Source organism: Lactuca serriola, chromosome 5 (genome assembly GCF_051521515.1).
Source record: "Lactuca serriola cultivar US96UC23 chromosome 5, Lser_US96UC23_V15, whole genome shotgun sequence".
NCBI classification, from domain to species: domain Eukaryota; kingdom Viridiplantae; phylum Streptophyta; class Magnoliopsida; order Asterales; family Asteraceae; genus Lactuca; species Lactuca serriola.
The window spans coordinates 297,352,304-297,371,844 of NC_136412.1; positions in this window are offsets into that span (position 1 = coordinate 297,352,304).

A 19,541-nucleotide genomic window follows, 5' to 3' on the forward strand; every position below is an offset into this window, starting at 1 on the left:
CCTTTCAAATCAAATGATAGCCACAAATAATTTAGAATTGGTCATCCGTGACATCTCCATTTTCACGTCCAGAAAAGACCGATTTGTTTATGCTTTGTTTTATAAAATCAGAATAATCTTTTAAAGAAAACGGTTGCGGAATTTGTTCCCAAAACAAGATATGATAATAGCTATCAAAACATTTCTCAAAGAGAATGTATTTTCATTTAATAATAAAACCTCGGGATGTCATGTTCCGATACAGACATAAAAGCATAAACAGAACTTACATTCAATTACACTAATGATTTATATCTCCTTTAAATCTCTCTGTGAAATATGTCTTCGTATCGATACTTGTGATAAAAGAAAATTGAGTGAGTCAGGCTTGGGAGCCTGGTGAGCATATAGCCAGGGTTTTCATCCCACAATGTTATATCATATATTTATAAATATAGAACATTCAAACTTCTACAATTTCACCATATAAAGGCAACTCTTATCCCACCCCATCGATCCTCACAACGACACGATCTAAACTCTCGTATCTAAAATTTTCCTCTTTACCTGATCTGTAACATCCCAAAAATACAGGCCAAAAATTTCATTTTTAAATACGTCATTATAAACCAACAGTGTAATAAAACATCCGTAATATCATGTCATGTCAAAACCAAAGTAGAAATAATCAAATGTGTTATCATAAAATAATATCAGAGTGTAATCCCAAGGATCTCATGTGTGGAAAACCATAGTGTGATGCGCTGCGATCAAGCCGACTCCTTTCCTTTAAACACGAAGTACCTGAAACCAAAACTGAAAACCGTAAGCACGAAGCTTAGTGAGTTCCCCCATCATACCACATACCACACAATCATATAACATACATATACTGTCAGGCATATCTGGGTGCTCGACCTACCCCTTCGGTCCTCTCGACCGGATACTGTCTAGCATATCTGGGTGCTAGCCTCCCCTTCGGTCATCTCGACCGGATACTGCCTAGCATACCTGGGTGCTGGGCTCCCCTTCGGTCCTCTCGACCGGATACTGCCTAGCATACCTGGGTGCTGGGCTCCCCTTCGGTCCTCTCGACCGGATACTGCCCATCATATCTGGGTGCTGGCCTCCCCTTCGGTATCTTTCAACCGGTAACCGGGGACTATTTCACCCCCTAACACTACCACATAAAAGCATAACATAAACACATAAGTCATATACTGCCTAGCATATCTAGGTGTTGGCCTACCCCTTCGGTTCTGTCGACCGGTAAGTGGGGACTATTTCACCCCCTACTACTACCACATCATATCACATATATCATAATCTGTCTAGCATAGTTGGGTACTAATCTACCCCTTCGGCCCTATCGACCAGTAACCAGGGACTATTTCACCCCCTACTACCATTATCACATAACATCATATCATGCTAGCACATACACATAACATGTAGTAGCAAACATAGACAATTGTCACAAAGACAATCATCTAACAACAAATCCTACTGGTGGGCCGGCATTGTGGCCGTAGACCCACCTCTACTGGAAGGTAACTCACCTCACACTGCTGAAGTCCCGAAGACACAATCCCACACTTGCTGAAGTCCCGCAGACTTGACCCCAGCTGCTAGCTGACAGATTCACGAACTGTCAACACCAAAATAACACCCAATTAATAATTGGGTCCCAATACATAACCATAAACACTTACTTTGGATAATTACATTACCCCAAGCTTGGCTTATTCAAGCCCAAGGCCCAATCCGTAGGCCCAAATTCAACTAGGAATCAAAGCCCAACACATGGCCCAATTTTCCAAATTGGGCCTAGGCCTATACATGGTCCCATTCTATGGCCCAACATCATATACTCATTAAGGCCCAAACCTTGGCCCATCTATGGCCCAATTTTCCAAATTGGGCCCAAGCCCCTTACATGGGCCTTACCCTAGGCCCATTAAATTACTCTAGACCATTTACTTGATCTTGGATAGTCTATTTAATAACCCAAATCATCAAGGCCCAATAGAAAGGCCCAACAATAAACCCAAGTGAAATTAGGGTTTCACATAAAATGATGATTAGGGTTAAGTTTCCTACTTAACCCATTAAGGACTTAATCCATTAAGTACTTAACCCATTAAGTCCAATATTGCTTAGATTAATTTTCGCCAGTGATTATTATTTAATATTCCAAGTTATTAAATAATTCCCGTGTGTCCCGATTAATTCCCCAAATTAGGGTTTTCCAATCCAAATATTAGCCCATTTATCAATTTGTTGGTCTTTTATGTCAATTAGGGCTTTATTGGGCCTATTAAGACCACTAAAATATTATTAAACCCATTAGGGTTTTATTAGGGTCCATTAGAGTCCATTAAGCTTCATTGGGCCCATTTGAGCTTCTTTGGGCCCATTAGGGTTTCAAGCATCCCCGAACGAGTCAACTCACAAGACAAGCATACCGCCACCTGACACGGCGGCCGGTGGTGGCAGGAGGCGGCAGCCACCACCCTAAGGTGGTGGTTTTCAATTTCTTTTATTATTTTTGGCTCTTACAACTTTTACAATGAATTCCTAAAACAAACACACACACTACACTAATACCAACACACACATGCGGTGGTCCTTGGCGGCAGCCACCACCTCCCGGTGGTGGCAGCGGCGGCTCTTGTGATTTCCGGTCAAACAAATCATACCCATAAACGAAAACACGCACACCATCACGTCCTTTGCTCGAAACGAGAAACCAACCACCCGATAATGGCATATGGCGGTGGCAGCGGTGGTTTCATGCCGGCAGGATAGAGATAGCGGTTCAGTAGCAACGAACCGAGCATAGGGGGGGTTCCGTGACGATGACAGCCACGCTCAAGCTCCTCCGGCGGCGACAAAAACAACATAACAATGGAGATTAGCGGCGTCCAACCTCATTGTCGATTGATCTTGCAGCTCCACCGATGGTCCCGCTTCTTTGGCTTCACAGATAAGGAGGAGGAGGCGGTGTAGGTGGCCACGACTTGTCTCCTGCTGCTTCCGACTGAACGATGCTCCATCGTCGTCCTCCGTCTCCAGCAGCAACAAAAACGACGGCTGAGGTCCGGTGGTTCGTAACAGCAACAGACCATCCAACCACCGTACTCACTTTCCGATGTAGAAGAGATGGACTCCGGCGACTGGCTTCAGCGGTGGCGAGGAGGAAAGCAAATGCGGCGACTGTGCTCCATGGTGACGCCTAGAGAAAACGCATTAGGGTTAGGGTTACCGGGGGTGACGGGTTTATATACCCCGATCCCCATAACTTCTTTTCATAATTCCAAGTTTATCCCCTCCATCCAGAAATATTTTTGAAATAAACCCCATATTTACCCTTTTAGCCCTCAGCCTTAAAATTCCTTACAATTTGAGTATAATACTTACCAAACAGCCCCCTTCTCTTCAAGATCTTTTAAAATAAGGTCCATATGTTACTCTTTTAACCCCCAATCTCTTAAAGTGTGTCAATTAACTCCTCGAGACCAACCTTTGACATATAATTATTTATTTTAGGGCTACTATTCGCTCATTATTTTATTTATTAATTTAATAAATAAACGGGGCTTTACATGATCCCTACTCACGGATCTAAAACTATCCTCTTCACCCGATCCATACTGAGGATCTAAAACTAACCTTTTTCACCTGATCCATACTCACGGATCTAAAAATACCTGATCCATACTCACAGATCTAAAACTAACCTCCTAATCTGATCCATACTCCCGGATCAATAATTGTACCCAATCCATACTCCCGGAATAAGGACAATTAACTATACCCTAATCCTGATCTGATCCATACTCCCGGATCAATAACTGTGCCCAATCCATACTCCCGGACTAGGGACAATTAATTTAGTCTTAATCCATACTCCCGGACTAATAACAAGTTTTATCTCTTTACCTGATCCATACTCCCGGATCTAAAACTAACCTCTTGGTCTAATTCATACTCCGCTGAATAACTAGATCAACAACAACAACATCGGGGCCTCTCATCTGTTTATCACACATCAACTATCTACCTATGTTCTACCCAACATATTAGTAGATAAAAATATATATTTTTATACATAGTTTAAAACCTGTATAGCATTCTCATTCAATATATATTCCACATAACAGATGAGGCACACCCACATAACACGTATTTCATAGAGAATAAATCAGATCTATGAGATAGAAGAAAATGAATATACATTCGCACACATAACAACAAAATTATACATATAACACGTATTTCATATAAAATACTTCATAATTATGCGTTAGAAGAAAGTAACCACACACTCACTTGATTAGAAGATGATCGAACAACACTACGACTTGTAGAAGTAGTATTTTTCGGTAGATTTGGAAGATCTTCACAAAAATTGGGCTCCTCGTGGGCAGAGCTTCGGCTCGGGAATCGCACTTCTTGGGATCTTCGGGGCCTCGGGACTTGCTTCGGGGCTCGGGAATGATATCGGGGCTTCAGGATAATTCTTGCACGAAAAACGATGCAAAAACGCGAGAGAAAGAAGAGAAATGAGCAAAGGAATAAGGCAGCCTCGATTTCCTTTTATAAGGGGCTGAAACCCACATTACGCTGGGCATAACCTGGATAAGCCCGTGACTCCCCCCTTGGATAATATCGAAAATTTATATTTAAATTTAATATCGAAAATATTTAATAAACTTCAAAAATTCATATCTTCCTCATACGAACTCCGTTTTCGACGTTTTTTATATCCCCGCGTAGGTGAGACTACGCTCTACAACTTTCGTTTAGACTCCGTTGGCTAAATTTGACTTTATTTTTATTATTTATTTTTAGTAGGCCGGGATAGGAAAACTCCGTTATAAACTCATAACTTCTTCATCCGACGTCCGTTTTCGCCTATCTTTTTATCGTTTTACTACTATTAACGAGATCTTTGATTCTCGTTTAGATTGTTTCGGCTAAAAACCGGTCAATCTCAAATCGAGTATTCGGGTTGCATACTACTAAGCTGAAACTTAGAAAAATCATAACTTCCTCATATGAAGTCAGATTTGGACGTTCTTTTTATGCACGTTCACGGTTTAACGAACTCTACGACTTTTGTTTAGATTGCTAAGGCTAAATATCGCTCTAATGTAAATTCACTATTTACATCGCGCTATGTCGTGCCGGTTTTGTCGCGAAACTTCGACAGGTTATAACTTCTTCGTTATAACTTGGATTTCGGCGTTCTTTATATGCACGGAAACCTTGTAATATATACTATAACTTAATTAATATTATTCATTCTAAATAATATTTCATCAAAAATTCATTTTTGACGCCTATTGTCTCTAAATTGACTAGCCCTGATCTACAGGCGTTAATCATTTCCTCTAAAATGATAATGAATATAAACGAACAATATCTATTGTGTAATGAGTAGATTTATTTAACGCATCACTACAAAATGACAATAACATGTAAACACAACTAAAAGATCAACAAAATGTTAAAATAAATGATTAACAGTGAAAATATGTTTTTTGTGTAATCATAAAAGATTGAAACTAGTGTTCCAATCATTTATGTTGCCCATAGTTATCATAATAATGATTATAAGTGGCATTTTAATCATTTGCGCAACCATAGTCATAGTTATAATCATAAATGATTTTAACTATGACATCAAGTAACCATTTAGAGGTTGTATGTAGATCTCGTTGCTTAATTTAAGTGGACAACAATACCCGTGGTTGTTGTCAGCTAAATGGTTTATTTAGAAAAGTTTATCGATATCTTTCGTGTTTAAGTGGACCACAATACCGGCAATTGACCAGATCTATTCATGAATGTGAAGGTACTGGTAAACAAGTTCAGGCTGTCTCACAACTTTGATCCCAAATATTTTTTGTTTTTGTTAAATTTGTTCATAGTTTTCCTCTATGCACAAATTTAAGGGGAGAATTAAAAAAAATTCAAAAATCAAACAAAAAATAGAAAATTAAAAATAAAAAATTAGTGTTATTTCTATTTTATTTTTTTTTCGGAAAATATCAAAAATCCAAAAATATTTTTTGTGTGCTAATTTTTCTTTTAGTTTTGTTTTGTCTTGAAAAATGAATTCAGATGTAGATGAGACTCATGGAGTTTGTATCGAGATTTCTAAGTCGAAGCTTCATCTGCGAGCATCGAAAAATTTTCATTCGAAGGAGCAAGAAATGAAGATTATTCTTTAAACATTCAATCCTTCAACCCCAGAAGCAAGGTCAAGCTGAGTTTGAAGATTAGATGACAAATTGCATTGAAGCCTCCTCAATGAATCTGCTGCTATCTATAAACCTGCTGAAGTGATCCAGAAAATTCGTTCTCTCTGTTCTCTCTGAAGATTCTAAAGCTGAAAGTGCCATCTTTCATGAATCTCTACAAGAAGCCTCCTCACCCAATGTGCGTTCAATGTCAAAATCTGCAGAAATCCCAACTACTCAAGATGAAGTCATTATTGAAGATTCATATGTTCATCTTGATGCTGTGAAGAAATTTGAAGATTGATGCTGAAGCCAAGCTCCCAATGAAGATTAACAAGAAAAGTCAGCTACTTTTGAGGGGGAGTTTGTTGGGCCAATTAGAAAAGAAAGCTATAAACCAAAGGGGAGATTGTTGGGTCAAAAATATGGTTTATATTTTGCTTTTCTAGGAAAATATATTTTTTCTATAATGTAATATGTAATTTTGTGGCTGTGTACGGTCGTACACGTGTGTACGGCCGCACACCCTGTGTACGGCCGTACACAGGGTGTGCGGCTGTACACACATGTACGGCTGGTGTCTCATATATATAGGGTGAGGAGTCATGTAAGTGTACGACTAGAGAGAGAAAAAGAGGAGGAACATGTTCTAGAGAGAGAAACTAGAGAGAAGAAGAGTGTGTGTGAGAGAATCTATTGTAAGGAGCATCATTCATATTATTGAATACATCATTAGATTCATCTTAATTCTTCTTCTTCTTCTCTTCTATTTGATCTAACATCATCCAATTGATTGGGATTCCGCACCATCAATTGGATCTGATTGATACACAAGCAAATTTTGGGGACTTACACATAGAGATCCATGATGATATATGACAAACAATTTTTTTTTTGTTTCGAAAAAACTCACTTCATTTTGTTAGTTTTTTGAATATTTAAGTTTATTTATATAAAAGAAACTAATTATATACCTAAAAATATTATTTTTTTGTACTCTATTAATAAACACAAACACCGACTAAAATTTTTTTGATCAGTGTAGATTTACACTGTGAATCTAAACTGTAAATATTTCAATTTTTGACATTCACAATGTGAAAAAGCTCGATCAGATCAGATTCACATTATGAATCTGACTTGCTATTATGCACACTATGAATCTGAAATGGTTCACAAAAAAAACTTTGATTAGTGTAGATTCACACTGTGAATCTAAACTGTAAATATTTCAATTTTTAACATTCACAATGTGAAAAAGCTCGATCAGTTCAGATTTCCATTATGAATCTGACTTACTATTATGCACGCTATGAATCTGAGAAGGTTCACAATGTGAATCTGAACAGGTTCAGAATATGATTCTGAACAGGTTCACAATGTTTTCAATGGACGCACTTCAATCCCTAACTTGATTTATTTTCAAGATTTTCAAAATTTCACTACTATCTTCCTCTTACATCACATCTTTTTTCCGAACACCTACCAGACTATATATATTATAGTTGAAAATGAAAATTATATAAGAGGAAGATAAATGTGAAATTTATAAAAATGTTGGAAGTAAATCAAGTTATAAGTTGAATTATAAGAATATTGGACAATTACAATGTATATATATTATACAAAACGATGTAGTATGAGCGTTTGGGTACCTAAGCTTATATACCCTTAAGGGTATATTCACTTTCCTAATATATATATATATATATATATATATATATATATATATATATATATATATATATATATATAGAGAGAGAGAGAGAGAGAGGAAAAAGTGAATATATATTACAGCCCCACTTAAGCTTAGTTACTAAACCTCATGAAAATATGTTGTTTTACTATACAAAGATTACGGTTAGGAGATTTACGATTAACAATTGAAGATGTAGATTCAAGATCGACGCAATAGTTATGATAAGGAGACAAGAATATTAATTATATTAGATTTCCTAACAGTGGAAAAAAATGATGTTCACTAGGGTGATGTAATAAACGATAATGAAGGAAAGAAAATAGGGATGACAAAACGATGATGGAAGAAAGAAATGTTATCGAGGATGATATATTTACCAATTGAAAACCAAATCGGGTATATTTATTAAGTTAAAACAACATATTTGATAGGTTTAGTACATAAGCTTAGGTGAGGATATATATATATATATATATATATATATATATATATATATATATATATGTTCAAATGTTTTTGACAACTATTGTGTGCCTGTATGCACCAATAAGAATTCAAGAAATAATTAATTATTAAATAAATCATTTAAGGGTATTATAGTAATCTTGGAATATTTAAATATGGTAGATAATTAATATGTTCTTTATTATTCCTTTAAATATGGGATATAGTCAAAATCTGTTGAAAAAAACCCTAGCCGATCACGTCTACAAAGATTTATCCTCCCTCTCGTTTTCCCAACATTGGTCCCTGCTATTCAACGGGGTTTCGGAGGTTTTGGGCTACCGTAGAAGGGGAGATGTGCTAGAGGTTTATCGATCATTCACGTTTCAATAGCAGCAACGACTAGCGATTTTGTGAAGTGTTCGATCCTGCTATTCTATTCTTTTCTATTCTGCTAATCAGGTAAGTAGACGATTAATTGAATACTTGAGTTGAATTATCAGTTGGTAATTGAATGCCGGAATCAGAATGTCGATTACTGAGTAACTGAGTTGAATTATCAGTTTGTAATTGAATATCAATTATCATTATCAGATACAGAAATCACTAATCAGAATTTCCATTATCACTTTCTAATTGAATACTTGAGTTATATTTAACAATTAGGGCGTGTTTGGCTCACCGATTCTAAAGGAATGTGGTGGAATTGGAATCTAAATTTCTCTAAAAATGGCGTTTGGATGAATAAAAGTGAAGGGAATGGAATTTCCAAAATTTCCATCAGATTCGGCATCCACGTGAATTGCTGTTAGAATATATTGATTTGAAGATTACATTTTGTTAGAGTAAATTACATTTTTTTTAATGTTTACTACATTCTATAAAAATTTATACTTTGAAGATTACATTCTATTAGAATAAGTTATAATTTTTTAATGTTTGCTATATTCTATCAGAATTACAACCCATATTGCCAATTTAAAATATTGTATGCATTCTGCCAAAATTTAAAATGACATATATATATATATATATATATATATATATATATATATATATATATTGTCAGAATAATGGTAGTGCAGTAATGGTAATTGCACTTTAGAGTTAAGGATTCTTTCAGAATTTGTGTTTGCCTTTTTTGTAATAGATTTGCTATGATATTTTTCCACAGAATGAACAGGTTCAGTAAAGTCATTCTTAAAGAATACGATATTTTTTTAACCATTCTTAGTTTTTGTTGCATTTTTTATAGGAATTGATTGAAGAATGGTTTGAAGACATGATAGGAAATGCTTGAAGAATGAATCAAAGATTGATCACACTCACATTTTAAGAATCTTGTTATGTTTTAAAGAATTACACTTGTTATTCTTTCAGAATTTTGTTATTATTCAAGAATGCTCTTTGTATCACAATCATACAATGTAATTATTTGATATATTATTAGTGCAAGAAGACATGTATTCTTTATAAAATGTTAGTGTTGATAATATGTTCTATAATTCTTTAAGCATGTTAATATATATAAATATTGAATATAATCATATTCTCCAAGAATAAAATCAAAAATATATTTACTAGTTTATGGTTGATTTTTATGTCATTCTAACAGAATGAAATCAGATATTATTAAAAATTATATTCGAATTAAACTTAAAAAATTCAGATTTTTAAAAATAAGGGTATTAATTATCCCTTAAAATCTGGAAATTTCCTTTTTTAATATAGGTTAATTGACCAAAATACCTTTATGTTGAAATTTATGTGATTATATGGTACATGTTACCATATTTTAATATCATAGACCCTCAGATCAAGATTATTGATTCTATTCCATCCGTTGGTCCAGATTTGTGCTTACGGGCACACAATAGATGTCAAGAACATTTGAACCTAGCCATATATATATATATATATATATATATATATATATATATATATATATATATATATATGGGTAAAGTGAATATACCTAACAACCTTATATAAGCTTAGGTACCTAACCTCATCAAACTACGTCATTTTGCATTAAATTTTAATTGCAATCATCCAAGGTTCTTAAACTTCACCCCTAAACTTGATTTACTTCAAAAAAAATTTAGGAATTCATAATTTTATTTCTCCTACATCCTTTCGTTTGTAGCGGTAGGATATGAAGCCCATCAGATGGTATTCGATAGAAAGACGTGATGTAAAAGAAAGATATTGGTGAAAGTCCAACGATTATGGAAATAATCAAGTTATTTGGTTGAAGTTTAAGAACCTTAGGCAATTACAATGTAAATATGATACAAACCAATGTAGTATTATGGAGTTACGTACCTAAGCTTATATAAGGTTGTTAGGTATATTCACTTTACCCTATATATATATATATATATATATATATATATATATATATATATATATATATATATATATATATAATTTTTTAATGAATACTATATGGATTTTTGTCCAACCGGACAAAGGAACTATTTGTACTTTGATTTCCACATATATATTTGGGGTATCTTGATACGCAATCATGTAAATGTTTTTTAAATATACAAATTAGAATCTTGCTCGATTAAATTTATTATAACTAAAGCTGTGCTTTATTTAAAGAATTAAAAGAAGCTATAATATGATTATGATGACTTTTGTTCTTTTTTTATTTAAACCCCCCATAAAAATGTTATATTTGTTTGTTTATGCATTTTTAGTAGCTTATTAACCTTGTATAACTTTTTCTTTTTTTAAATTTCAATCTTTCTTTCCAGCCGCAACCATCAACATGTTTGATTAATATAATATTGCCAAAGATGAATGGAACAGTTTTGGAACATGATTTTGATTTCCCGATTGGACTCGTTATATGTCTTTTAAATGGGTCATATATCATATACATTTTTGTATAACGGCAAACATTTTATAAAATTAGCGAGACACTAGCGTGAAAGTTACATATTAAGAGCAGGAAATGCCAAACGGAGAAGCACAATCGGTTGACGAATCTAAATTGAGATTTTTTAGCCATAAGCTTATACAAATAAAACATAGAATTTTCAACTTGCCAAATAGCAAATATATGAAGTGTTGGAATCCACTCTTGCATTGGTGAATTCTCACGTATATCTTATTTAGAGGGGTCGAAATTTTTTGTTATCAGGTCAAATCATTATAATATCATCTAAGACAGCTATAAATTTGATTGTAATACAAAAGAACACACATAATTTAGAAAATACTTGTAACGTCTTACAATTGTTAATAACGTGTTGTCGTGTTTTCATATTTTGAAAACAAGCTACATTATGTTTTTATTTATTATCATGAGATAAAAACTTGTTTATCTCTATTTTATTAAAAAAACTAGTTTATAACCTGTGGAAACCACGGTTATAAAATTAATTAAATTTTCTTAATGAGAGTTCAAAAATTATTAATTAATTATTTTAAATAAATTACTAATTAAAAGATATTTTTTTAGTTATATAAAATTATAATCGCTAATTTAAATAAATATATGAAATATTATATCAACTATAACTTCTATTAATTTTATTTTAATTTTATTGTAATGTTATTAATTTAATTTAATTAGAGTGAGAAATTTAAAATTTAAAATTTGAAATGAAGAATTAATAGATTGACAAGTGACATGCATTAATTAATGGCCTAATATGGTGACACATGACAAAAAAATAAATTAAATATGTATTAATTAAGAAGCCTAATATGATGACACATGTCAAAAGGATATTAAAATTATTCTTTTATTAGAATAGAGATCTAATCTAATATAAATCATGATATCTATAACTAAAAAGCTTTTATTTGTTAGCCCATACTAAAATACATATACATGTTAATGAATAAAAAAAATTCAAAGCTATTACTTTATTTATTATTATTTTTTTGTTGCTCTTCTCACAAGTTACGGTGTCCATCTGAATTCTATAATAGGTGTACTATAATCTAAATAAAAAAAAAGTTCCTAAACTAGGGGTGTCTATGGGCACCTTTAAGATGCATGTGGGCTCCCCCTTAGGCTATTATTGGGTTAGTTGTTCACTAAAAAGTGATTTCATCTATATACAATATCAAATCTACTAGATATTCACTATGTATAGAAATCAAATCTCACAAGTTACAGTGTCCTTCGGTACTTTGGTTATCATTTTATATTATTTTTCATTTTTTTTATAAATTAAATAAAAATACATAAAACATATTATATAACTTAAATTACTTAAAAAAAACATAAAATTTCAAACCTAAATTACTAAAAAAAACATAAAACCATAGAAATTTAAACCTAAAAATGACTTAAAAACCATAGAAAATTAAACACAAAATATAAAACGTTAAAAACCTAATTTCCATACTTATCACGAATTTGTTTTTGGATTTTCAGAAACGCTGCTAAATTTTTCGGGTCGATATTTGATTCCGGTGTTGTGTTTAAAATTTGAAGATCGGTAAGTGCTAGTTTCCGACGAAGAGGCTCCTCCGTTGAGTCATATATATATATATATATATATATATATATATATATATATATATATATATATATATATATATTGCAAAAAACTTAGAGTTTTGTCAAATTTTTCCGCAAATACGTCTTCATTACTTGCTTTTCAGCTTGAAGGCGCCGTCTTTTTCCCTTTGTCCCTTCCCGGTGGTCAATGAAGATGGACTTCCGGTGGACCCTCCCTTTCGATGTCGTCAAAATCTTCGTTGAGGTCAACACCAAAATGCACATCCGACTCGAAAGTTCTTGGCCTTTGTTTGGAGTCGGTGGTCGATTCTGAATGTGAAGTCTTCGGTTTAAGGACCCATTTTGGATCCTAACGACAAATTTCTCACACTTTTTGGTGGCCTAATGCTTTATCGCCGTTGGTGACCTTGTACTGTTGGCAAACGGTTGATAAAATATTGAAATCGTTGCTACCATTTTTATGCATATTTTTCAGATTTTCAAATATGTCGTTAAACTTGGTGCAAGCCGCTCGTAGTTCACGTCATTTTCCATTCACCGCGTCGTACGTTCGACCCGTTTGTCTTCCCAAAAGCGAGTGAAAGTGATCTAAAACATGAACCCAAAAACTATTTCCCGTTTGTGTGTTCCCGTCCTCGAGTCACATGATATAAAAATCCAAGCTTTAGCCAAAACTTCCTCCTCATCTTAGTTACAAGTCGTTCCTTTTTTTGTAGCTTTTCCTTTTGGTTGTCTTCTTCTAGAGGGTTGTGTTTCTTCGACCCGATCGTCGTCGTCATTGTCCAAGTTTATAGGTGAGGATTGAGATAAAGGGACTTGAGATGATTGTGCTTGAAATTGTTGAAATGGTTGCGTTTGGAATTGTTGATGTTGAAATTGTTGAAAACCTTGGAAGTGAGGTTAATTGAATTGTTGTGGTCATTGTTGTTGGAAATAGTTTGATTGATATGAAATATTGGTAAATAGAGGTTGTTGGTGGATTGGGATGTTAACATTTGTATGTAACCTTGATATTGATCATTTGTAGTGTTTGAGGTTATTGGGGTGTTTTGAATGGTTGAGGTATTTTGATTTTGATCCATGTTTTTGAGAAAAAAAAAATGAGAGAACATGAAGATATTTGAATGGTTTTTTGGTGTGAAATGGTATGAAAATGTTGGTATTTATATTGTTTAAGTTTAAAAATATAATCCTTTTTTTTTTCCATTGCAACGGGTCAAAAAGTGACCGCTTGGTAAAAAGCAATTCTATTGGCCGTAAGAGCATCCACAATGATGGGCTTAATGGAAGAGTTGAATTAGGTGTCATGCCTACTTGTCATTCATTGGATACAACTCCATCATTGTGAAATGCCACCTTGACATTCAATGAATTTGAAGTTCAATGACTATTGAACTCTTCAATGGGAAAAATGAAAATCTTTACATCTTTAAATAAATATTTTTTAATATGTTCCATTAAACTTGTAGAGTTTAATTTATGATGGGATAAAAATGAATAGAGTTGTATGGAACAGTGAATAATGATGTGACACTCTATTGAACTCTATAAAGTTCAATATATTGTGGATGCCCTAAGAATGCGTAACACGAGTCAATCCACACCATATTTACGGGTGAGGGGGCGGTGTTCACACGTAAAAAAGCATGTCACCTCAACCTCTACGCGTAAAAATACTAACCCATACCCCGTGGCCTTAATAACTTACTTGCGACAAGAAACAATTTATCATGATTGGGGTCCAACCGTTTCAAATAGCGCATTCTTGTTGCTATCACAATTGCTTAATATTATTATTTTGGAGACGCATAATTGATTAATATAATTATTTTGGAGACGAATAATCCATGAGTTGAATATTTTAGAAACACCAGGTGGATTTTCTATCAATCAAAATAACAATAAAAAGATTTATTTGGTCTAAATAACAATAAAAAAATTATATATAAATAGTAAATATGTTCAGATATAACCATAACCAAACATCTTAATAACATCTACTTTATAATAGATATTTTACGAAACGTCAGAACCATTTTCATTGATTTATTTAACTGTTCCTTTATTTCGTTTTTCAGCATCTTTAAACCCAGTCATCTTTGACAACAAATGACAGTGTTTAATCAAATAAATATACTGAAGTTGTTTTATTCATGGAATTCATGTTTAATAATTATTACTAGTGCTAAATAGTTTTGTCAGGCGTTCCACGAAATGTAATATTAAATTGACAATATATATAATATTAAATAAATATGTCATTTTCTTAATAATTGCAAAATATTTTCACAATTTTTCACCCTAATTATTTGACTTTATTTATTGATATTAAAGATAACATTCTTCATGATATTCTTTCCACGTTGTTCGTTCTTAGTAAAATATTTGGATCCTATGAGAATCAAATTTTTTTGTAAGAAATTGTAAGAAATGAATAAAATATATGCTTTTTTCGAACCAAAGACATGAATCGTTAGATCGTAAAAAATGATTTAGAAAAAAATTCCCGAAAAAACAGTTCCTAGATTCATTTTTTTTAGATTATCATTAAAATAATTCAAAAAAAGAATCATAGTTTGAGTCACTGAATCATCAATGCGTTATTTTCAACCGATTTTTCTAACCCATATTATTTTTGTATCATCTAATGATTCATTTATTTTTTTCCGTCAAAGCACGAACAAATTGTTTATCTTACATTTCTCACGAAAGTTTTGTTTCTCAGATGATTATATATATATATATATATATATATATATATATATATATATATATATATATAGAGAGAGAGAGAGAGAGAGAGAGAGAGAGATAGTTAGGATCATATATAACCTATAAGTATTGTGTGAACGTATGACCAAATATCGTCCACTCGTTTGATAAATGTATTATAGGAAATTGGTTAATTAAATTAATTATTATAAAAATTAAATACTTTTAAATTTGGAAACTTAATTGATAGATTTGATTTAAATACCATAATTTTAGGTGGTAATCCTTATTAATCTACATGCGATCACCAATCATCGACCATGCCTCTCTTTTTCATCATCGTAAACGCAAAATCATACTGGAATAGGAAGAGTTATTCTCGTTTCTTCTTCATCACTATTCTTCTGAACATCCATTATATGGCATCTAAACTAGACTGGAAAACCTAGACATCAACTGGATCATCCATAGCCAACATAGCCAGCAGGTGTTTTTTTTCCTACGCTCACAATATCTCCTTCTTAGTTCTCTTTCTTTCCCCTTTTGGAATCGATCCAGAAAAGCTTCAAAAAATCGAGATACAACCTTAATAATGAAATCACAGTACCTTTTTTTTCTTCCTTAAATCAATGACTATCGATTTCTCCTCCCACCCCTTCATGAATCGACACCAGATAATCCTAGCCATGAAAACCTTTTAATCCTTCATGATGGTTGGTAGAAGATACGAACATAGGTTCGACTCTCTCCCATTCTTTTTCTCAATGCAGGTCCGAGATTGTGAAAAAAATAGTGATATTCTCTGCCCCTTTTATGTCTCGGTCACGGATCGTCTTCTTTTAAAATCAAGCATAACTCCTTTTGGTGTTGGTTCATCTTCTCAAAGTCGATCATAAATCGAGCACAACTCGTCTTCTCAAAATGATGATGATTTTTAGTTGTTTCATATCAGGATGAAGGTGGGTATTAGCGTGAGGTTATTGTTGTCATAAAGGGTAGTCATTGTGTAGGTTATTTTTTGGGTGTATTCTTTATTGTTTGGGCTTAACAGGTGCAATTTCTTTTGGTTCTTGTATTTGTTGTAGCATTAACAACCAAGATTCATGTGTGTTTGCTTTCAATTCATTAACAAGTGGTTAATCTTAGTAATACATATGTGTGTTCAGACTAAATAAGAGTGGGGATCGTTCCTCCGTGGGTTCAATTTAGAATAATTTTGTTGAGCTTTGGTGTAATCCAGTTTATAGTTTATAGTAAGAGGTTTCCCTGACACAACATTCTTGTTTCATGGTTCAACTATAGAGATAATTTATATGTGAGATAATTATTAGCAATAATCTAAAATTCTAGTTTTTATTAATTTTATGTCATGAAATTAAATTTTCAAATCTATTTTTTCAGATGTTTAAAGTTGAACCATAAGACACGCAATTCATTAATTGAAAGGAGCTATCATCGATATTCTTTAAGAATGCATATGATATTCTTTTAGAATGTACACTGCAATATTCTTTAAGAATTCATATTCTTTTATCATGTTACTGTCTTTTTGTTTCTGCAATTCTCTTATAGATTGTATGTTACAAATAATGTAGTATATATTTCAAACAAATTCTTAAAGAATGTAGAATATAAGGTTGTGTAGTTACTTCAAAATATTTTATATATTCTTGTTTTATGCTACAAAAATGGTTGTTTTATGTTATAAAAATGGTTCATTGTTTAGTATTATTCTTTAAGAATACATGTGATTTGTGAAATTATATATAATTCTTAATTTTTTTTCATATGTTCTCATTCATTCTTAACAGATTCTTATTATATTTTTTTAAGGATGGTTGTAATTTAGGAGACAATGAATGCAATTGAGATTTATTCTATAAGAAAGTCTATTTTTGCATTTGTAATTTGTTATTTTGATGAAAACAGTTATTCTTGAAAATATTCATTCGTATTCTGTAAGAATGTTGATTTAAAAAAAATCTCTTTAATGAAAGAAAATTACGTGAAATGAATTGGAAAACAAATTTGAATGTGTTGAATGAAATTGTATTCTAAAAAATTTGATGTAATTTTAATATGTTGAATAAAATCAAAGATTTCATTTACTTTTTATTAATTAATATGAATTAGTTTCCTAATATGTAGCTAATATTAAATTTCTCTTTCTTAATAAAATGTCAAGTTTGCTATTATAATTATTTAAGTCAAATTTTATAGTAAATGCTATTACATGATAATAACATGTACTTTACGATCACAACCATTCATTATTTTAATTTAATGGCCTCAATTTGGTCATACGTTCACACAATACTTGTAATTCATATTTAATCCTAACCCTATATATATATATATATATATATATATATATATATATATATACACACACACACACACACACACTAGCCGTTTACTTGCGCAAAGCGACGGGTGCTAATAGTTCCTTTCAACATGTCACCGTAAAATTAATTATCAGAAACTAACAAAAACTTCAAACTTAAAAGTATAATGTTGAGGACTCAAAACCAAAACCACTAGAACAAAATCTTTATAGTGAACAAACAAGAACCATTGCTTGCCTTGAAATTAGGATAAGGAATTATGATAAGGTCTTCAAGTTGTGCCACGTTCTAAAATCATTGTATATTATACAAAGCAAAATAAAAATCAATCCATGACAAAAGTTGGTGCAAGTATAAAAAAGAAAAGGAAAAAAGAACAAAATTATGTACCATGAATGGGAAAAAGTCGATCAATACTCATTTTCATCTTCCTTCTCAGGCTAAAGGGCTAATACAAGCTTTATACAACCACGTTTTCATCAAATGCGTTACTGAAAGCTTTCATCATCCTCTCTGTCATCATCTGTAAGAGAAACCAAGTCTCATCCCAGTTTTAGTCAGAAACCAATAGACGAAAGAACATGTAAACATTAAAAAGTTGAATAAGGGCTTTTAACAAACACCCGTTGGGAAAACTTTGCAACATTTAATAAGACTTACCATCCCATTTTGAACACCTTAAGCCCATAAATTCAACAATAAAGTCCAGCTCAGCTCAGTAGTCTGTAGTTGATTCTTCACAAACCATATCAAATTAGCAATAAATGATGTGGTTAGCCTTATAAAGCCCCAATTTCAGAATAAAAGATGAAGAAAAACAATCGACACATGGCTTCAACATATATGCAGGTGAAGTGATGACATATCGCTAGAAGATGGATTAAAGTAAAAAGGGGTGAGAAATTGAGGCAATGAAAGTTACGAAGGGTTGATATGCGTGATGATGGCAGGATTGAGTGCTAGTGGTGGTGGAGTGAACAATTTTTGGAGAACATGGGAGCATAAGGGTGGTGAGAGAAAGATGTGAAATTCGAGATATAGGTGCAAAGATTGGGAAGCTGGAATTCAAAATTGAACGTAGCAACCAAATGGCCGATATAAGGAGAAAAGATAGATGCTAACTGGGTCAAAAGCCTATGACATAAAAGGGTATCTATGGAGCATGGTGAAGAGGGTGATGGATTTCAGGACCATTGACTTTAGGGTGGTGAATGAGGTATAGATCATGGTGGTGGTTACAGAAGTTTGTGACAGTGACGTCGTGATGGTGAATGGTGGTAGTGGAGGTTGAGTTTTGGGGGAGAGTATTTTAGGGTTTCTTGAAGACCGACAATTGAAGCCTTGAAGGTGGCTTTATAGAGCATTCCCACTTTGACCGATTCAATTGGAAGAACATGAGAAATATCCATTCATATTTTACCAGCCAATTTGAAGATAAGAATGAAGACCTGTCTAAATGTGCTTAATTCAATAACCTGTTGACCATATAAGATTAATTATTTTTTAATGCATAAATTGATTGTACATATCACAAGAAGGTTTGTACGACTTAAAATTCAGCATTTGACACACACACACACACACACACACACACACACATATATATATATATATATATATATATA